The 17249-nt window shown below is 37.7% G+C and overlaps 2 long non-coding RNA genes across 9 annotated transcripts in view; one reads left to right on the top strand and one right to left on the bottom strand.

Moving 5' to 3' along the window:
• The window catches only part of LOC143673843 (uncharacterized), a 141910-nt gene extending 127649 nt beyond the window's left edge, over nt 1-14261 (bottom strand). For 6 of the 7 annotated variants that reach the window (XR_013170697.1, XR_013170696.1, XR_013170692.1 and 3 more), the window contains exons 1-4: nt 14193-14261; nt 12204-12284; nt 10038-10107; nt 8713-8782 (exon numbers count right to left, since the gene is read on the bottom strand). This is a non-coding gene — a long non-coding RNA (uncharacterized LOC143673843). Of the gene's footprint in view, nt 1-225; nt 321-8712; nt 8783-10037; nt 10108-12203; nt 12285-14192 lie in introns of all 7 variants that reach the window. The other variant, XR_013170694.1, reaches the window with a different exon arrangement.
• Nucleotides 14215-17249, top strand: part of LOC143673842 (uncharacterized) — a 49378-nt gene continuing 46343 nt past the window's right edge. For both annotated transcript variants that reach the window (XR_013170690.1, XR_013170689.1), the window contains exon 1: nt 14215-14428. This is a non-coding gene — a long non-coding RNA (uncharacterized LOC143673842). The remainder of the gene's footprint in view (nt 14429-17249) is intronic.

Here is a 17249-nt window from a genome sequence, read left to right as displayed (position 1 = left end):
ATTGATAACAATGGAATAGTTGCTGTGTTAAGCCCTTTATATGGACTGTTTTATTTGACTTTGACAACAACCCTATAATTGATGTCATTATAGGCCAGGTACTCTTCTAAGCACTTTTCACATTCAGATTCATTCCACCCTCATCAGAACCTCATGGGGTAGGTACTAACAATATCCCCATTTTACAGATGATGAACTGAAGGATAGAAAGGTTAGCTAACTTACAAAAAGCTAATGTGGAGGAGGTGTAATGGTGATTCAGAGGCAGAATTCTTGCCTGCCACATTCCAGAGACCTGGGTTCAATTCCTGATGCCTGCCCTTGCAAAATAATAAATAAATAAATAAGAAAAAACATTAAAAAGTCATTGTACAGTGGTTCGCAGTTCTACCCTAGACATTCTGTTTCTTGAATTTAAACTTCTGGTGTAGGAAGTTGACTTCATCACACTCCTCAGTCCATGGTACACTCTCATCGTTGGTCTCTGCAAGGTTCCTCTCTTGTTCTCTCTCTCTCTCTGTCATTTATCCTATTTTATATATGTCCCTCTTTCCTGCTTTTCTCAAAAGAACCCATTCTAATTCCTTATTTAATGGATATATTTTTGCTTGTAAAAATTGTCATAAAACTTGTGCTTTTATGTTCTGTGCAGTTTCTTACCAATTCTTCCAAGGACAGCAAAGGCTTTTGTTCTTTACCATTATGTAAGATTCCTGCTGCTACAGACTTTTCTAAAATTCTTGAAAATACTAGAAAAGTGAACTCACATATTGCTTTCCCTACTGATGAGCATGGAGCCAGCATGTAGGTCTGAGTGTGAAAATCAAAGTACTCTTGGCTTCAATTTTCAACTAATATGCTTGTGCTAATACAGATAAAATATATCTTGAAAGGTCAGCAAGATGAAATAATAAGCTAGAGACTAATGAATGTCCAAGTGTTTCTTGGAGGCCTGGACCCCACTAATTTCCATGAACTCTGTTTACCCCAGAGCACCTCCCAAAATAACAAACCATGTAAACATGGAGGGCTTGCCATGAAGCATGGCTTTAGGACAAGGCTAGGGATAGCCTCCCACTTCCAACAAGATTACCACCTCTAAGCCTCTGCAGAAAACTGTAACTATCTCTGGAGCTTCAGTAAGTACCTGATAGATACATTCAAGTAATTTTTGATATTCAAAATTAAAATGGTGTTCACACATCATTCACGATAGCCAAAAGGTAGAGAGACAGCCCTAATATCCATTGACAGATGACAAGATATGGTATGTGCACACAATAGAACATTATTTAGTTTTAAAAAATGAATTAGGTTCTGATACATGCTACAACATAGAGGAACCTGGAAACATTATGATAATGAAATAAAAAAGATACAAATAGATAAATATTGTATGATTCTACTTATATGAAATATTTAGAATAAGCAAATTCATAAAGACAGAAAGTAGATTAGAGGTTACCAGGGGACTCTAATGAGATAGTGAGATATGAGAATGTAGAATTACTCTTAATGGGTACAGAATACTTGTTTTGGTTGATGAAGCAGTTTTGGAGATGAATGATAGTGGTGGTAACACAACATTGTAATGTAGTTAATGTCACAGTATCAATTACAGATGGTTAAAATGGAAGATTTTATATTACACATGCTTTAACAAATAAAAAATAAATTTAAAATGGTGTTCTAAAAAATTTAAATAATGCAAAATGTTGCTTGGGTGTACTAGGGCAGTTGGACTTGCCCACAACTCCTGGAAAGTCCACCCTCTGGATCTTTACTACCCACTTTTGCATTGACACAACACCCATCTATGCTCTGTTCCCTTCCCCCAAGTCACACTGTGCTGGCCTCAGGCCCCTCTGGGACCCCTTGCAAACCCTCACCCTGATGTCCCTTCAGGCTCTAAGCCTGGCCCTGGACCTTGGGAAAAGGCTCCTACCCTCTTACCCTATATTGAGATGCCTCCTCAAGAAGGCCTGAAGTGGGCTGCCCTGGATGTTAAGGCTACACAGGAGGCAAGGCCCCATAAGCCTTCCCTCATCCCCATGCCCTGGCCTGCCTGTAGAGCCTGCCTAGACCTCCCAATGCATGAACACGAACCTGTCTCCTGAGGGGTCAGAGTGGATCCCTGAGCCAAGGAGTATGAGACTACCCCTAGGAAGGGAGGGAAGCATGGGACAGAAGCCGCACCAAGGGCAAGCAGACTAGAAGCCCAAACAGCACTGGGCAGAGGAGGGACCAGGAGGGGCCAGGGGCGTAATATTCAATGCTCAGTATCGATTTGCATATTCATGAGTTCTGTGGGGCTGCCTAGGAGAGACAATGAGCTATTCATGAGGAAGTGGCTTGCCCTGTCCAGAAAGACTCTGTTGATTATTCATGAGCCAGAGGGGTAGGTTTGGGAGTAAAAAGGCAGAAAAAGTAGTTAAGACTTCTCCTAAGGGGCATCTAGAGCTGAGATGATGTCTTTGTAGAAAGGGGGAGCTGGGATGATTATTTACATTTTAAAAATGTTTTTTAATTCTTTTTTTTTAACTGTTAAATGTTTATCAGAGGAAGCTGGAATGAAGGAGAGGTTTTGGACATGCCTCCTTTATTCTGAATATAAAAGCCATTAAAAAATGAATGAAGTTCCGGAGAAGATGGCGGCTTAGTAAGATGCGCGGGTCTTAGTTCCTCCTCCAGAAAAGCAACTAAAGAAACAGAAACAATACGAAACAGCTCCCGGAGTCACGACAGAGACCAAAAAGACAGCGTACCCCATTTTGGAACAGCTGAACGGGCAGGGAGAATCTGCTGCGGTGAGATACCCGAGGGGTGCGCGTTTTCCCGGCCGGGGCGGCTGGCGACTGGGGTCCCCTCCACGCACGTGGCTCCCCGGTCTGACTGGGAACATTGGATAGCGGGGCCCTCCCATCACGCTTGGCGTTTCGGGCCAGCTGGGCAATTAGGACTGGCACTCTCCCAAGCCGCGGAGGCCAGCGACCCCCACCTCCACGCACGGTTTCCCGGGCCAACTGCCATGCAGACAGACGAGCGCCACGAGCGCCACCTACTGGGCAGGGAAAGAAAAACAGAGCCCAGAGATTTCATAGAAAAACCTTTCAACCAGCCGGGTCCCACACCTAGGGAAATCTGATCAAATGCCCAGACACCAGCAGAAAATAACGGATCACGCTCGGAAAATTGAAGATATGGCCCAGTCAAAGGAACAAACCAATAGTTCAAATGAGATACAGGAGCTGAGACAACTAATGCTGAATATACGAACAGAAATGGAAAACCTCTTCAAAAACCAAATCAATAAATTGAGGGAGGACATGAAGAAGACATGGGCTGAACAAAAAGAAGAAATAGAAAACCTGAAAAAACAAATCACAGAACTTATGGGAGTGAAGGACAAAGTAGAAAAGATGGAAAAAACAATGGATACCTACAATGGTAGATTTAAAGAGACAGAAGCTACAATTAGTGAACTGGAGGATGGAACATCTGAATTCCAAAAAGAAACAGAAACTATAGGGAAAAGAATGGAAAAACTTGAGCAGGGGATCAGGGAACTGAAGGACAATATGAAGCGCACAAATATACCTGTTGTGGGTGTCCCAGAAGGAGAAGAGAAGGGAAAAGGAGGAGAAAAACTAATGGAAGAAATTATCACTGAAAATTTCCCAACTCTTATGAAAGACCTAAATTTGCAGATCCAAGAAGTGCAGCGCACCCCAAAGAGAATAGACCCAAACAGGCGTTCTCCAAGACACTTACTAGTTAGAATGTCAGAGGTCAAAGAGAAAGAGAGGATCTTGAAAGCAGCAAGAGAAAAACAATCTGTCACGTACAAGGGAAACCCAATAAGACTATGTGTAGATTTCTCAGCAGAAACCATGGAAGCTAGAAGACAGTGGGATGATATATTTAAATTACTAAAAGAGAAAAACTGCCAACCAAGACTCCTATATCCAGCAAAATTGTCCTTCAAAAATGAAGGAGAAATTAAAACATTTATAGACAAAAAGTCACTGAGAGATTTTGTGACCAAGAGACCAGCTCTGCAAGAAATACTAAAGGGAGCACTAGAGTCAGATACGAAAAGACAGAAGAGAAAGGTATGGAGTAAAGTGTAGAAAGAAGGAAAATCAGATATGATATATATAATACAAAAGCCAAAATGGTAGAGGAAAATATTATCCAAACAGTAATAACACTAAAAGTTACTGGACTGAATTTCCCAATCAAAAGACATAGACTGGCAGAATGGATTACGACCCAGCAATACCACTGCTAGGTATCTACTCAAAGGACTTAAGGGCAAAGACACAGACGGACATTTGCACACCAGTGTTTATAGCAGCATTATCTACAATTGCAAAGAGATGGAAACAGCCAAAATGTCCATCAACAGACGAGTGGCTAAACAAACTGTGGCGTATACCTACGATGGAATATTATGCAGCTTTAAGACAGACTAAACTTATGAAGCATGTAATAACATGGATGGACCTAGAGAACATTATGCTGAGTGAGTCTAGCCAAAAACTATAGGACAAATACTGTATGGTCCCACTGATGTGAACCGACATTTGAGAATCAACTTGGAATATATCATTGGTAACAGAGACCAGCAGGAGTTAGAAACAGGGTAAGATAATGGGTAATTGGAGCTGAAGGGATACAGACTGTGCAACAGGACTAGATACAAAAACTCAAAAATGGACAGCACAATAATACCTAACTGTAATGTAACTATGTTAAAACACTGAATGAAGCTGCACCTGAACTGTAGTTTGTTTGTTTGTTTGTATCTTTTGTTTTTGTTTTTTTTCTTTTTCCTTTTATATATATATATATATTTTATTATTATTTTTATTTTAATTTTCTTCTCTATATTAGCATTCTATATCTTTTTCTGCTGTTTTGCTAGTTCTTTTCCTAAATCGATGCAAATGTACTAAGAAATGATGATCATACATCTATGTGATGATACTAAGAATTACTGAGTGCATATGTAGAATGGAATGATTTCTAAATGTGTTAATTTCTTTCTTTTTTTAATTAATAATAAAAAAAATGGATTAGAAAAAAAAAATGAATGAAGGTGGCTGAAGGATGCACTGACTGAGAAGTAGATTGCCTAATGATGGTGTATACTTATGATTGAATATTGTGCTGCTAAAAAAGGGATCAAAGCTGTGAGGCATGTAACATTTGGAATGAACCTGTGGGACATTTAGTGAGGCAAAAAGCCAGAAACAAAAGAGCAATTATTGTATGGTTTTATTTAGAAAATACTTAAAAGAAAAAACAGGGGCCTAGATTGTAAGCTTCTATAGCAGACATATTAAGCCCAGAGTGATAATTAATATTTTTGGTTTTTAAAAGTCATTTTATATCTACAACCTGGTATTTAGAGATAATAATGAAGCCAATCAGTTCAAGATTAAGGTTATTCAGAAATCAGGGTGTGCTGGTTTGAAAGGATGTATGTTCCCTAGAAAAAGTCATGTTTTAATCTAAATCCCATTTTGTAAAGGCAGAATAATCCCTATTCAATACTGTGCGTTTGAATCTGTAATTAGATCATCTCCCTGGAGGTGTAACCCAATCAAGAGTGATTGTTAAACTGGATTGGGGGAAATGTGTCTCCACTCATTTGGATGGGTCTTGATTAGTTTCTGAAGTCCTATAAAAAAGGAAACATTTTGCAAATTGAAAGATTCAGAGAAAGCAGAGCAGAACAACACAGCCATGAGAAGCAGAGTCCACCAGCCAGTGACCTTTGGAGTTGAAGAAGGAAAATGCCTCCCAGAGAGTTTCATGAAACAGGAAGCCAGAAGAAGCTAGCAGATGACACTGTGTTTGCCAAGTACCTTTCCAGGTGAGAGAGAAACTCTGACTGTGTTCACCATGTGTCTTCCACTTGAGAGAGAAACTGTGAACTTCATCAGCCTTCTTAAACCAAGGTATCTTTCCCTGGATGGACATCTTTGATTGGACATTTCTATAGACTTGCTTTAATTGGGATATTTTCTAAGCCTTAGAACTATAAACTAGCAACTTCTTAAATTCCCCTTTTTAAAAGCCATTCTGTTTCTGGTATATTGCATTCTGGCAGCTAGCAAACTAGAACACAGGGGCAAGGAAGACATTGTCTATATTTTGGAACCTCATCTACTCTTTGAGACCAAAGGAAGAAAGTTTTATCATGTCCAGAACCTAAATTTTCTGTAGCACATAATCTAACTCAATCTGCCTAGATAGATCATTTAAATGATCTAACCACAAGGAGCCCAGAATAAGAATGAGGACTTTTAATCCTGTACAGCTTAATGTAATACCTGGATATATCCCAGAATACATTAAGCAGATAATCAGAAAGTACTGGCCAAGTCCCTTGATGGATAGGAGAGAAAGTATGGAACTATTAAACTTCACCACTGGGGAAACCTCTTCTTCTGTGTTAAACATTAGAGACACCTAAATCAATAAGCCGAACCCTTGATATTGAGGTTTTCTCTAGTGAAGCTTATGCATGTAGTGGAAAATCTTAGTCTTACTATATATAGGCCTAAGAATTACTTTAGGAGGACCTGTTTTGTGGCTGAGATGTGTGGCTTCTCTCTCTCTAAGCTCAACTCTACAAGTCAAATTATTGCCTTCACCCCCTCTGTGGGACATGATATCCAGGGTTTAAAGTCTCCCTGGCAGTGTGGGAAAAGACTCCCAGGGATGGGTCTGGCCCTGGCACCTTGGGGTCAACAATGTCATTCTGACTAAATGTGGAAAAAGAAGTGTAACAAATAAAGTACCAGTGGCTGAGAGAATTCAAATACAGTCAAGAGGTTACTCTGGTGGTCAGTCTTACACAAGCTTCAGTTAGACATTGTTACCTAGCATAATTTGCAAAACCCCAACCAAAACCATTGCAGCCAATCCTAAATAACACCCAGGGCATTATATAAGATTCTACAAAGTTTCCATGCACTAGAGTAACATTCCAGAAACTTACAACTTCCAGATGTGTCCCTGGGCCAGTTAACTCCCAAAATGCAGAGAGCTAACCTATTAAGAACATCAATGAGCCCCGTGCCCCTATCCCATATTATCAAAAGCCCCATCTAACATGAAAAAGTTAGAATGGACATAGCCCAAAATACCCCTAAAGACTGGGAGAAAGATGAAAGGTGATGGCAGAGTTATACAGAGAAGGTAGAGTTTGACAAATAAGTTTGATTGCTGAATCATTACATTGATATTTCTTTTAGTATCTGGTATCTTAGAGCAGCTAAAAGTAAAAACCTAAAAATGTGCAATGGTAACCCATGCCAAACTCTGATTTTGCAGGCTTTAATAGATCAAATTTCCTTTTTACTAATAGGGGTGAGGGTAACAAGTTACATTTTGGGTTTTCTAGTACTGATGAAAAACTGCAAATATTGGCTATTTATATTCTTAGCCATAATTTGGTGAAGAAATAAAAGGTTGAGCTGTCTATATATCAATGAATTGGGGGAAAAGATGCTTCAATACACTTAGTAGTCCCAGGATTTCTCTTTTAAATAGTTAAGAAGGACAGAAAGGAAATCTGCTACCTACTCTATACACAGAAGGAACCTCATAGAGAGCTTCTGATAACCCCTTGAGTATGGAAAAATGGGAGAGTGGTTAAAGATGTCGACTACTCTGGCTAGCTGAGCACTCAAAATCAAGGACTAGGAATTAGCTGAGCTTGGAATAGCATGTTTTTAATCACTTTACCTGCCTTTCTCACCTAAAAAATCTCATTTGAAACATTAATCTTTGTTAATTAAATCTATTTTACAAACTTTTAAAATAAGTTTATTTCTCCAAATCCATAGAAGGTGGCTTAATTTTTTTCTTTGAGTCAAATTATACTGTAATCAGAACTCCCCTTAGTTTACTAGAGATAATTGTCTTTAAAATGTTGGGTTTTTAAAAATGTACAATCGGGCGGGCCGCGGTGGCTCAGCGGGCAAAGTGCTTGCCTGCTATGCCGGAGGACCTCGGTTCGATTCCCGGCCCCAGCCCATGTAACAAAAACGGAGAAACAGAATACAATAAAACAAGAAAATGTTTAAAAATGTTTCCCTTTCTTCCTTCCTTCCTTCCTTCTATCCTTCCTTCCTTCTCTCTGTCTTTCCTTAAAAAAAAAAAAAAAAAAAAAAAAAAAAAAAAAAAATGTACAATCGATTAATTTGACTGTTAAATTGGCATACTTGCAATCCTTTTACATATGTAAAATTGCATTCTCCTTGTATTTCGTGTGTAATTTACCAATTGAGTGTGTTTTACCAATTAAGGACTGATTATACATTTTTTGATAAACGAAAATGTATCTTATTTGATTTATCCTTTAAAAATAAAGTTCCCTGAATATTAAAAAAAACTCTAATCCTAGGTTTTTTTAAAAAAATGGAATAAAAGTATCAATATGGAGCAAAGCTATTCTGAGTACAGTGCTTTACTTGGCTCCAGCACTAACCTCATGTACCCTCTGAGTCAGGGTCTGCTATCCTTATCTTGGTACACAGATGGTGAGAGAGAGGCAAGGGGAGTTTAAGGTACAACTTCAGACACAAATGAAGTCCAGTAACTGGTGGGGACTAAAACTCAAGGATGCTAACCTCCAAATCAACTTGATTGCACATCACATATTTATATGTAGGTAATCCAGATCCTTTTACTTACTCGTGACTTTAAATCATGGAGTGGAAGGAGCTGGGTGAGATCTGGGTGGGTCATGTGTGGTTAGAAACACCTGCAGAAAGAAAACTATAAATGTTTCTGTTATTTCTTCAATTCATTTACTTTTTGTCTGCCACATTCAGATTCCTTGAACTGACAGAACTTTATGAAAATAGAGCATTTAGTCTCAGAATAACATATGATTTTCAATTCTCATTAATTTTTCATTCCCTGGGACTGTGTTCACCTATCATAAGAGGATCTTATAAAATACATGTGTGATCTATCATGATTGAACCCACAAGAATTCATTCCATTCATGAAATGAGAGCTGAACTTGTGGTGTAGCGCCTCATTTACAGCATTCTTAAATTTGTTTCTCAAGTTTCATCTTCACTCCGTTGATCTCAGTCATGATGGGCAATAAATAAGTATTAATGGGCATTACTCAAGGAAAAAATCTTCCAGTAAAATTTCTATGACAAACACAAGGATTTCTGTGATCTGCTGGTCACCTATTTTTCTATGAATAAGCCATATTAAATTTGACTAAATAAAAATAAATATCCACTGCCAAAAAGGTCAAAATCAAAGATACTAAAATCAATGAACCAGAGAAACCACACCATATTTAAGGCCACTAAACCACAAGCAGGAATAAATACTTGTCAGACTTATGGAAAATAAGGAGAAGAAAGGTCTGTTGAGGTTCCTTTACTGTCAACATTGGAACCATGCAAGGATGTGTGGGGACTGTGAATTGGAAGGCAAGATCTAAGATGGTAGAAGAGGAGCCACAATCATACTCAGAGTTTAGCCAGGACCCTGCTGGACTTCTGAGACTCCTGCCTTTCTCTAAGCCCTGCTCTAGGAAACTGGGTGGGCACCTGCCTTGCTTTCAGCTGGCAGTTTGTTCCTGAATGGGTCACTGTCCCTGGACCAATAAATGTACTAATAAACTGCAGGCACCACATGCTTGGAAAGGGGCAGAGGGTGGGTACATGGAAGAGAGAAAGAGTCTGGGTAGTTTGGCCTCTTCAGAGGGAGTAAAGGCAAGGGAGCTTGTTTTAAATCTTTATTAAGCAAATCAATTATCTTGTTCATAAGAAAATCTATGCAAATATCCAATATGTAAAAGACTGATGTGAAGTTACTCTGGGGGTAAAAGAGGTTATCAGGAGAGTGGTGCCTGAGAGGAGTAGATAGGTCCCAGGAGGAGCCTTGGCTATCCTAGGATTTCACAGAACACTGTTTCAAAAACACAGACTTAATCTATTTTGGAAAGAAGTCAATAAAATGAATACAGTAAGATACAATGTATATTTTACACTTTCCATGCTGGTTGTTGTGTTGCCTTTTCTTTTAAGTCTTCAAGAGCCTCTTGACATAGGGTGTGTTCTTTAGAAAACAAAAAATAAAATAGGAAAATCATTATGGCTGGGAATAATCTTAAAATTACAAACCAGAATTCTTCTCATTTTATTTTCTCTTCTACCCATCTTCCAAGGGGGGAAAATGTCTTCTCTGAATAAGACCAACTTGGATTAAATTTGAAAATACTGAAATCCTATTGTTCACAAAACCTAATAAAACTTTTAAAAGAACTGGCCATAATCTGGAAAAAAGAAAAAAGAGAGCAAGACTATACTATGATTTATAGTTTAAAAGTTTCTGAATATGATGCCTTTATCTATTAAAAATGTCAATTATAAAAAAGCCAGAGGAAAATGGCCATATAGACTTATCATGTGTGCTCATACTGGTGTTTATGGTGGCAGTGTTTACAATTCAAAATGGATGGAGGTGGCCTAAGGGTACAATGACTGAGGAATGGAGGGGGGAACTATATGTGTCCAGAGTTGTAACTGTTTTTTCTTAATTCTGACATACTGAGTTATGTGCATATAACCTGATTGTTCTCTGAAACTGTGGATATTTATGTGACACTTGGGACTCAGAGTTAGAACTCTGAAACTATGAATGTCAGCAGTATCCCATACAGGAATTGTTTAAAAAGTTGAAGACGGGATCAGACTTCAACTAGAGATATGAAGGAAGCTAAGAAGAGATGTTTAATTGGTGCAGAAGTTTTATTTTGGGTAATGCATTACCTAATTTAACTTATATGGTCAATTTAGTTGGACAACATAAGGACATGGAATCTTGAATAGGGCATCAGAGTTTGTTGGTTTGTCCAGGCTAGTGTGATGCTCTGATATATCCCAGAGTAATTTGGGCAGTGAATTAAGAAGTATTTGCAAAGTCCCCTTGAGGGACAGGGAAGAATGGAGGAAATATTCAAATTTCTTGTTTGGAGAATTTCTGATATGCTTACAAGCAGTGGTGACAACCAAAACAAAAGGCCAAGTCCACAATTTTAGGGGTTGCCCCTATGAAACTTATTCATGCAAGGTATAGGCTAAGCCTACTTAACATTATGCCTGAGGCACTCCCACAGAACCTCTTTTGTTGCTCAGATGTGGCCTCTCTCTAAGCTAACCCAGCAGGTGAACACACTGCCTTCCCTCCTTCATGGGACATGATTCCCAGGGGTGCAACTCTCCCTGGCAATGTGAGACAGAACTCATGGGATTCACCAGAACCTGGCATCATGGGATTGAGAAAGCCTTCTTGACCAAAAGGGGGAAGAGAAAGATGGAATAAAATAAAGTTCCAGTGGCTGAGAGATTTCAGAGTCAAGAGGTTATTCTGGAGGTTACTTGTATGCATTATATAGATATCCCTTTTTAGTTTGTGGTATATTGGAGTGGTTGCAGAGTAGCACCTGAAGTTGTTGAGCTATGTTCCAGTAGCCTTGATTCTTGTAGATGACTGTGTAAAGGCGTAAGTTTTACAATGTGGTCGTGTGGTTTTGAAAACCTTGTGTCTGATGCTTCTTTCATCCAGGGTATGGACAGATGAGTAAAAAATTATGGATAAAAAATAAATAAATAATGGGGGTGTAAGGGGTAAACTAAATTGGGTAGATGGAAATACTAGTGGTCAATGACGGGGAGGAGTTAGGAGTATGGGATGTATAAGTCTTTTCTTTTTTCTTTTTATTTCTTTTTCTGGTGATGCAAATGTTCTAAAAAATGATCATGGCGATGAACACAGAACTATGTCATGGTATTGGGAGCCACTGATTGTAGACCATGTACAGATTATATGTGTGTGAAAATTTGTCTATAAAAATATTTTTTGAAACTGTGTGCTTAAATTTCTGAAGTTTCTTGCTTTAAAATTTTAAAATCTTTGTGATATAGAAAAATCAATAAAATAAGAGAAATGTGTAAAGGAAATTTATTAGGAGGGTAGAGAATTACACATAGTCATAGGTATTTTATTTTTAGAAAATATATAATAAAATAAGTGGGCAGACATCCTAGAATTTGGATTAACTAGTAGCAGTTTAACAACACAAATAGTTAATTATTAATTTGTTTGAATTTTTATCAAGTCATTGACACATAAACAAATAAAAATGTACTCACATCATCTGCAATACCAAGGATTCAAGATATCATATATTTGAGTATGACTTTTCCAAATAAATTAGAACATCCCTGGATAACCTACAAGAGAAGATTTTTTTTAAAAAAACACCTTGATATTTCTTATAGCCACTCCAAAGTTGTAATGTAAAAAGAAAAAAAAATGCTTTAATGAAGCATGAAAAAAAATCTCTATAACCATAGAAAATGCAAAAATGCACCTTACATTAATACAGAGTAGTACTAAAAAATTAAGAGGCAGTAACCAAAAGTAAAAAATATACACACTTGGTATTATTTTCAAATGAATAGATTTCATAAGAGATTTATATAGTAATGGCTGATAATTTCCCTTTTCACTAGAAGTTTCTTATCCATGAAAGTATGGCTCTGAAAAATGGATAATAATTAATAAAACTGAATTCTTTTGTTCTTATTTCTTTTTGTTTGTTTGTTTTCTATGTTTTGCTTTTTTCTTGTTCTTTTTATTTAGAAAAAACAAGAATAAAACTGAATTATTTAAGATCCTATACAATATTAACTTTCCCTTGCTTCATAAAAAGGGCAATTTGATACATTAAAACTGTATCATAATATGTCAGAAAACTTTTAACCCTCCACATTACATAGATCACTTCTTTCAAAGTAAAATTAAAAATAATTTGTATATTTTAAAGAAGGAAAACTTAGGCATATGGTATCACCCTGTGCTAATTTCCATGTTCAATGATTTTGAGATATAGCTCTACTATACCCAAAGTAGATTTGGTCAGTTAGTGATTTTTGAAAAGTTGAAAACAGAATCACTATATAAAAACTTCTATATATAATTTTACATCTTTGGTTCACCTAAAGACTAAGAGCTATAATAGCATCAGAGTTTTAAAGAGCCATCATTTAGGCATAAGATTTAGCTTAGGCAAATAAATATTAACTCAAAATAAAACTACAAAAGATATTTTAATAGGGCAACAAAATGCTGTTTTGTCAAATCTTAAGTCCCTGCAGTTACAAACTTTCCCAAAGTGTATGAACTATTTAGATCCAAAACTACTTCAAATTTGTGAAAAATATAAGCAATCAAAAGTTTAAATACTTAAACCCAAATGACATATTTTCATGTTTCTTTGAACATCTGACAACACTAAGATGTGATACAATTCAGGGTTCAGAACAGCATCTATAAATATGTGCAAATGTGTTTTTATACTTAACTATGCAGCAACATGCTATGTTCTGTAACTATCGACATCATTTACTTTTTTCTTTTTGGCTTTCTCTCTTTTAGACATCATTTACTTTTATACACCAAAATAAATGAAATATACATAAACATTCTAATTCATACTTAAGACAAACCTAGGTGGCAAGAGTCTAGCATTAGTGGTATATCTGACACACTACACATGTTCAGTTGAACTGAAGAAACATTTCCTAGAAAATAAACTTAAGGTAAACTTCATTCACATGGCACATTCAATCCAATAGATTCCCTGTACACAGCTACTAAAAGCCACATATTTTCTCCTACGTAACAGCAATGCTTCCCCAAGCAGGCATATAAAATACAGACTGGGTAGACTGCCACATTTCCCAATTCATAACAGAGTTCACTGATTTCAAGGACCGTATTTATTAATCCCAAATCACAAAACTTGGCTAATGTATCTTTTCAGTTGAAAACAAGGTATCAGTCCATGCTGCTAACTGCTGTGACTAAATATACTTGGGTTGTCCAATCAAAAGAGGAGGTGGCCAGATTGAAACGGGGAGAGATGCTCTGTAAAACTTGCAATCCTAGCTACATTTCTAGCGTAGCCAGAAGTGGGTCTCTATATAGAGAATTAAAAGAAAAACATCTGCTACAAAATGTTTGTCACAGATTCTCTCTCTCTGTCTCTCAAAAATAAAAGCTTTCAAAATGATGATTACTTTCTAAACATTTCTAAAATTAAGAGCTCAGGTCACGTTTTAAAAACAGTACTCAACATTTAATTCTGATTCTTCAGGCTTCCCTGGTGAGCGAGTGCAGGACACCATGACATCGGAAGTACACGCCTTCTGACTTCGCGCCGCCGGAAGAAAGGCCTAATATCGCGAGAGTTCCACTGTTTTAGGCGCGTCAGTCAACGCCCAGATAATTCGAGAATGCAGAAAGAGGAGCGTCGGGCAGTTCGTGAGGCAGCCGCGATGGACTGAAGATCGGGAGGGTGGTCATAGCTCTGGTAAGTGAGTCCGCCTTTCGGGGAGGCCTCCCCTCAGTGAGCGGAGCTGGTCGCTGGCCCGCCTTTTGGGTGGAAAGGCCCCCAGGAGCACGGTAGCCGCCACCCGGGCATCGCAGGGGCTTGGAGGAAGGTGGAGGAGGGGGCGGGGCGGGAGTTCGCTGGCAGTACCTCCTCGTGAATGCCACGTAAAAGTTATAAATTGTTATTTTAAGTCAGTGAAAACCAACTTGTAAAGATGCTGCTGTTCTAATAATAATAGTGTGTTAAGAGTTCAGGAAAATGGTGTGTATTAAGAAAATTAGGAACATTCTCTCTCGTGTTCTATGTGATTTTATGTGGTTTACAAATATCCCCCCCCCCAGTGAATAAACTGTTTTTTTGCTTTCTTGACAAACTCCTTTGCACAGAAGTATTCAATTTTGAGCAGAGCCCATTTATCTTTCACTTTGTTCATTGCTTGCGCTTTGGGTGTAAGGTTCAAGAAACCATCTCCTATCACAGTATCTTTAAGATTTTTCCCTACATTTTCTTCTGAGAATTTTATGGTCTGAACTGTAATATTTAACCTCTTTGATCCATTTGGAGTTAATTTTTGTGTAAGGTATGAGATAGGGATCGTCTTTCATCCTTTTGAGTATGAATATCCAATTCTCCTAGCACCATTTGTTAAAGAGGCTGCCCCACTTGAGTGAACTTCACTGCCTAGTCGAAAATCCATTGGCCATTGTTTCAGTCTGCTAGAGCTTCCAGAATGCAATACAATAGAAATGGATTGGCTTTTACAATGGGATTTATAGTTCTCACTTTTCATTTATAAATTCCTGAAAATGTTGTAATTAAGGCATTAACTATGTAATTAAACATTAACTATGACTATGAAGACAGGTTGCTGGCATCGAGGATACGTCTGTCATGTTGGAAGGTATATATATTACTGGTGCCTGCTAGCTCTTCAATTCCAGGTTTCATTGTTTTAGCTTCTGGTTCCAGTGGGCCACTCTGTGAGTCCTCCCTTGTTTTCCCCAGAGCTGTTCTCTTTATGAGTTTCCCTTAATATTATCTCTCAGCCTCTTTGGGCTTTCTGGTCCTTTTCTGTCTTGTACCCCCCCCTTAAAGGACTCTAGGAAAGAAATTAAAACTAACCTTGAATGACATGGGTCATGTGTCAATTGAAATAATCTGACCAAATATCCAAGCCACAATACCTCTGCATCCACTGGAATGGGTTAAAAGAACATGGCATTTTCTGTGTTATATAACAGCTCCACACTACTACTGCCATAGATAAGAAGGTCTATTTCTGAACTCTCAATTCTATTCCATTGTTCAGTATAGTATCCTTATATCATTCTGTTTTTTTCATGCCTTATAAGCATCATTTTATTACTTATCTAACCATACACTGAATAGAGAGGTTGACAATCACAAGGTTTTTAGAATCACATGATAACAACTATAGGCAGTCATTATCATAGATCAAGGGTACTGGGTTACAGTTTAGTAATTTCATGTATTTCTTTCTGACTGTTATAATACACTAGGAACAAAATATATATACATACAATGATTCAGAAGTCATAATCATTTGTTAATTTCTCACTTATACATCTCCCCTCTCATTTGATCCTTCTCTCAATCTTCAGGGCTATCTGGGCAGTTTTCATTCCAACTTCTTCATGCTGACAGGGGTTATTGATATTATGGGTAAAGAACTGAATCTGTATGATGTTCTTGGAGAGACTGATAACTTCTGTGTTTCTGATCTTATCTGGCATAGGAGCATTCTGGAGGCTTTAAATTTCTGAAAAATATATACTTAATAAGTAAATAAGTAAAGAGTACCCTGGGTATTCTTTAGGGTTTTCCAGAGTACTGTTAGTTGGGGCTTGGCATACTGTGGCCATTTTAATATCTGGCAGAAGTTGCATAAGAGTAACTACCAGAATGACCATCTCAACTCTATTTGAAATCTCTTATCCACTGATACTTTACTTCATTTCTTTTTCCCCTTTTAGTCCAAGAAGGCAGTGTCAGTCACAGGATGCCAGGGCCAGGTTTTTTTCCCCTATTGCTAGGGAGATTTGTACCCCTAGGAGTCATGTCCCACATAGAGGTTAGCATAGTGTGTTTATTCACAGAGTTTGGCTTAGAGAGAGAGAACCCATCTGAGTAGCAATAGAGTTTCTTTGGGGGTACTCTTAGGCATAATTATAAGTAGGCTTAACATCATCCTTACAGAAATAATTGTCCTAAGGCGAAGCCTCAAGCTCTAGGATTGGCTTAAATTGGGAGTCCCTAATACTTAAGAGAATATCAGGAATTTCTGTCTACCTGTGTTGCAACTGCACTCTTTGTGTTACTCCTAATGAGTCACTGTGCCCTGCATCCAGTGCCTCTTGCATTACTTCTTGGGCTGGTGCTTTTGGAGGGTTGCTTGTGTTTTATGAGTCACACAGAGTAAACAGTAGTCTTGCATATCATTTCTTGCCCTTGAAAATGATATTAATTTAACTCTAATTTTTTTGAAAACTTTAATGAGGGAAAAAATTCAATGTACTGGTTGGTATAAACAAAATATTAAACTTCTCTGAAGTAAAGTAGATGGTTACCATAGTTAGATTATTGTCTTGAAATTTGTGTGACACTAGTGTCATTATATTTTTATTTCCTTGCACAGCTCCAGAAGACTAGAAACTTTTTTTCTGGGCCATGGAACACATTAAGATTTTGCTATATGAAAGCATTTTTCTCTAAATAAGCCTCATATCCTTATAAACATACATAACTTACACATGAAAGAAAGAGGGAGACTGCCTTTTTA

The sequence above is a fragment of the Tamandua tetradactyla genome, chromosome 2, assembly GCF_023851605.1.
Source record: "Tamandua tetradactyla isolate mTamTet1 chromosome 2, mTamTet1.pri, whole genome shotgun sequence".
Lineage (NCBI taxonomy): Eukaryota > Metazoa > Chordata > Mammalia > Pilosa > Myrmecophagidae > Tamandua > Tamandua tetradactyla.
Note: the sequence above shows the minus strand (reverse complement) of the source record. Positions and strands in the feature narration are given on the sequence as shown.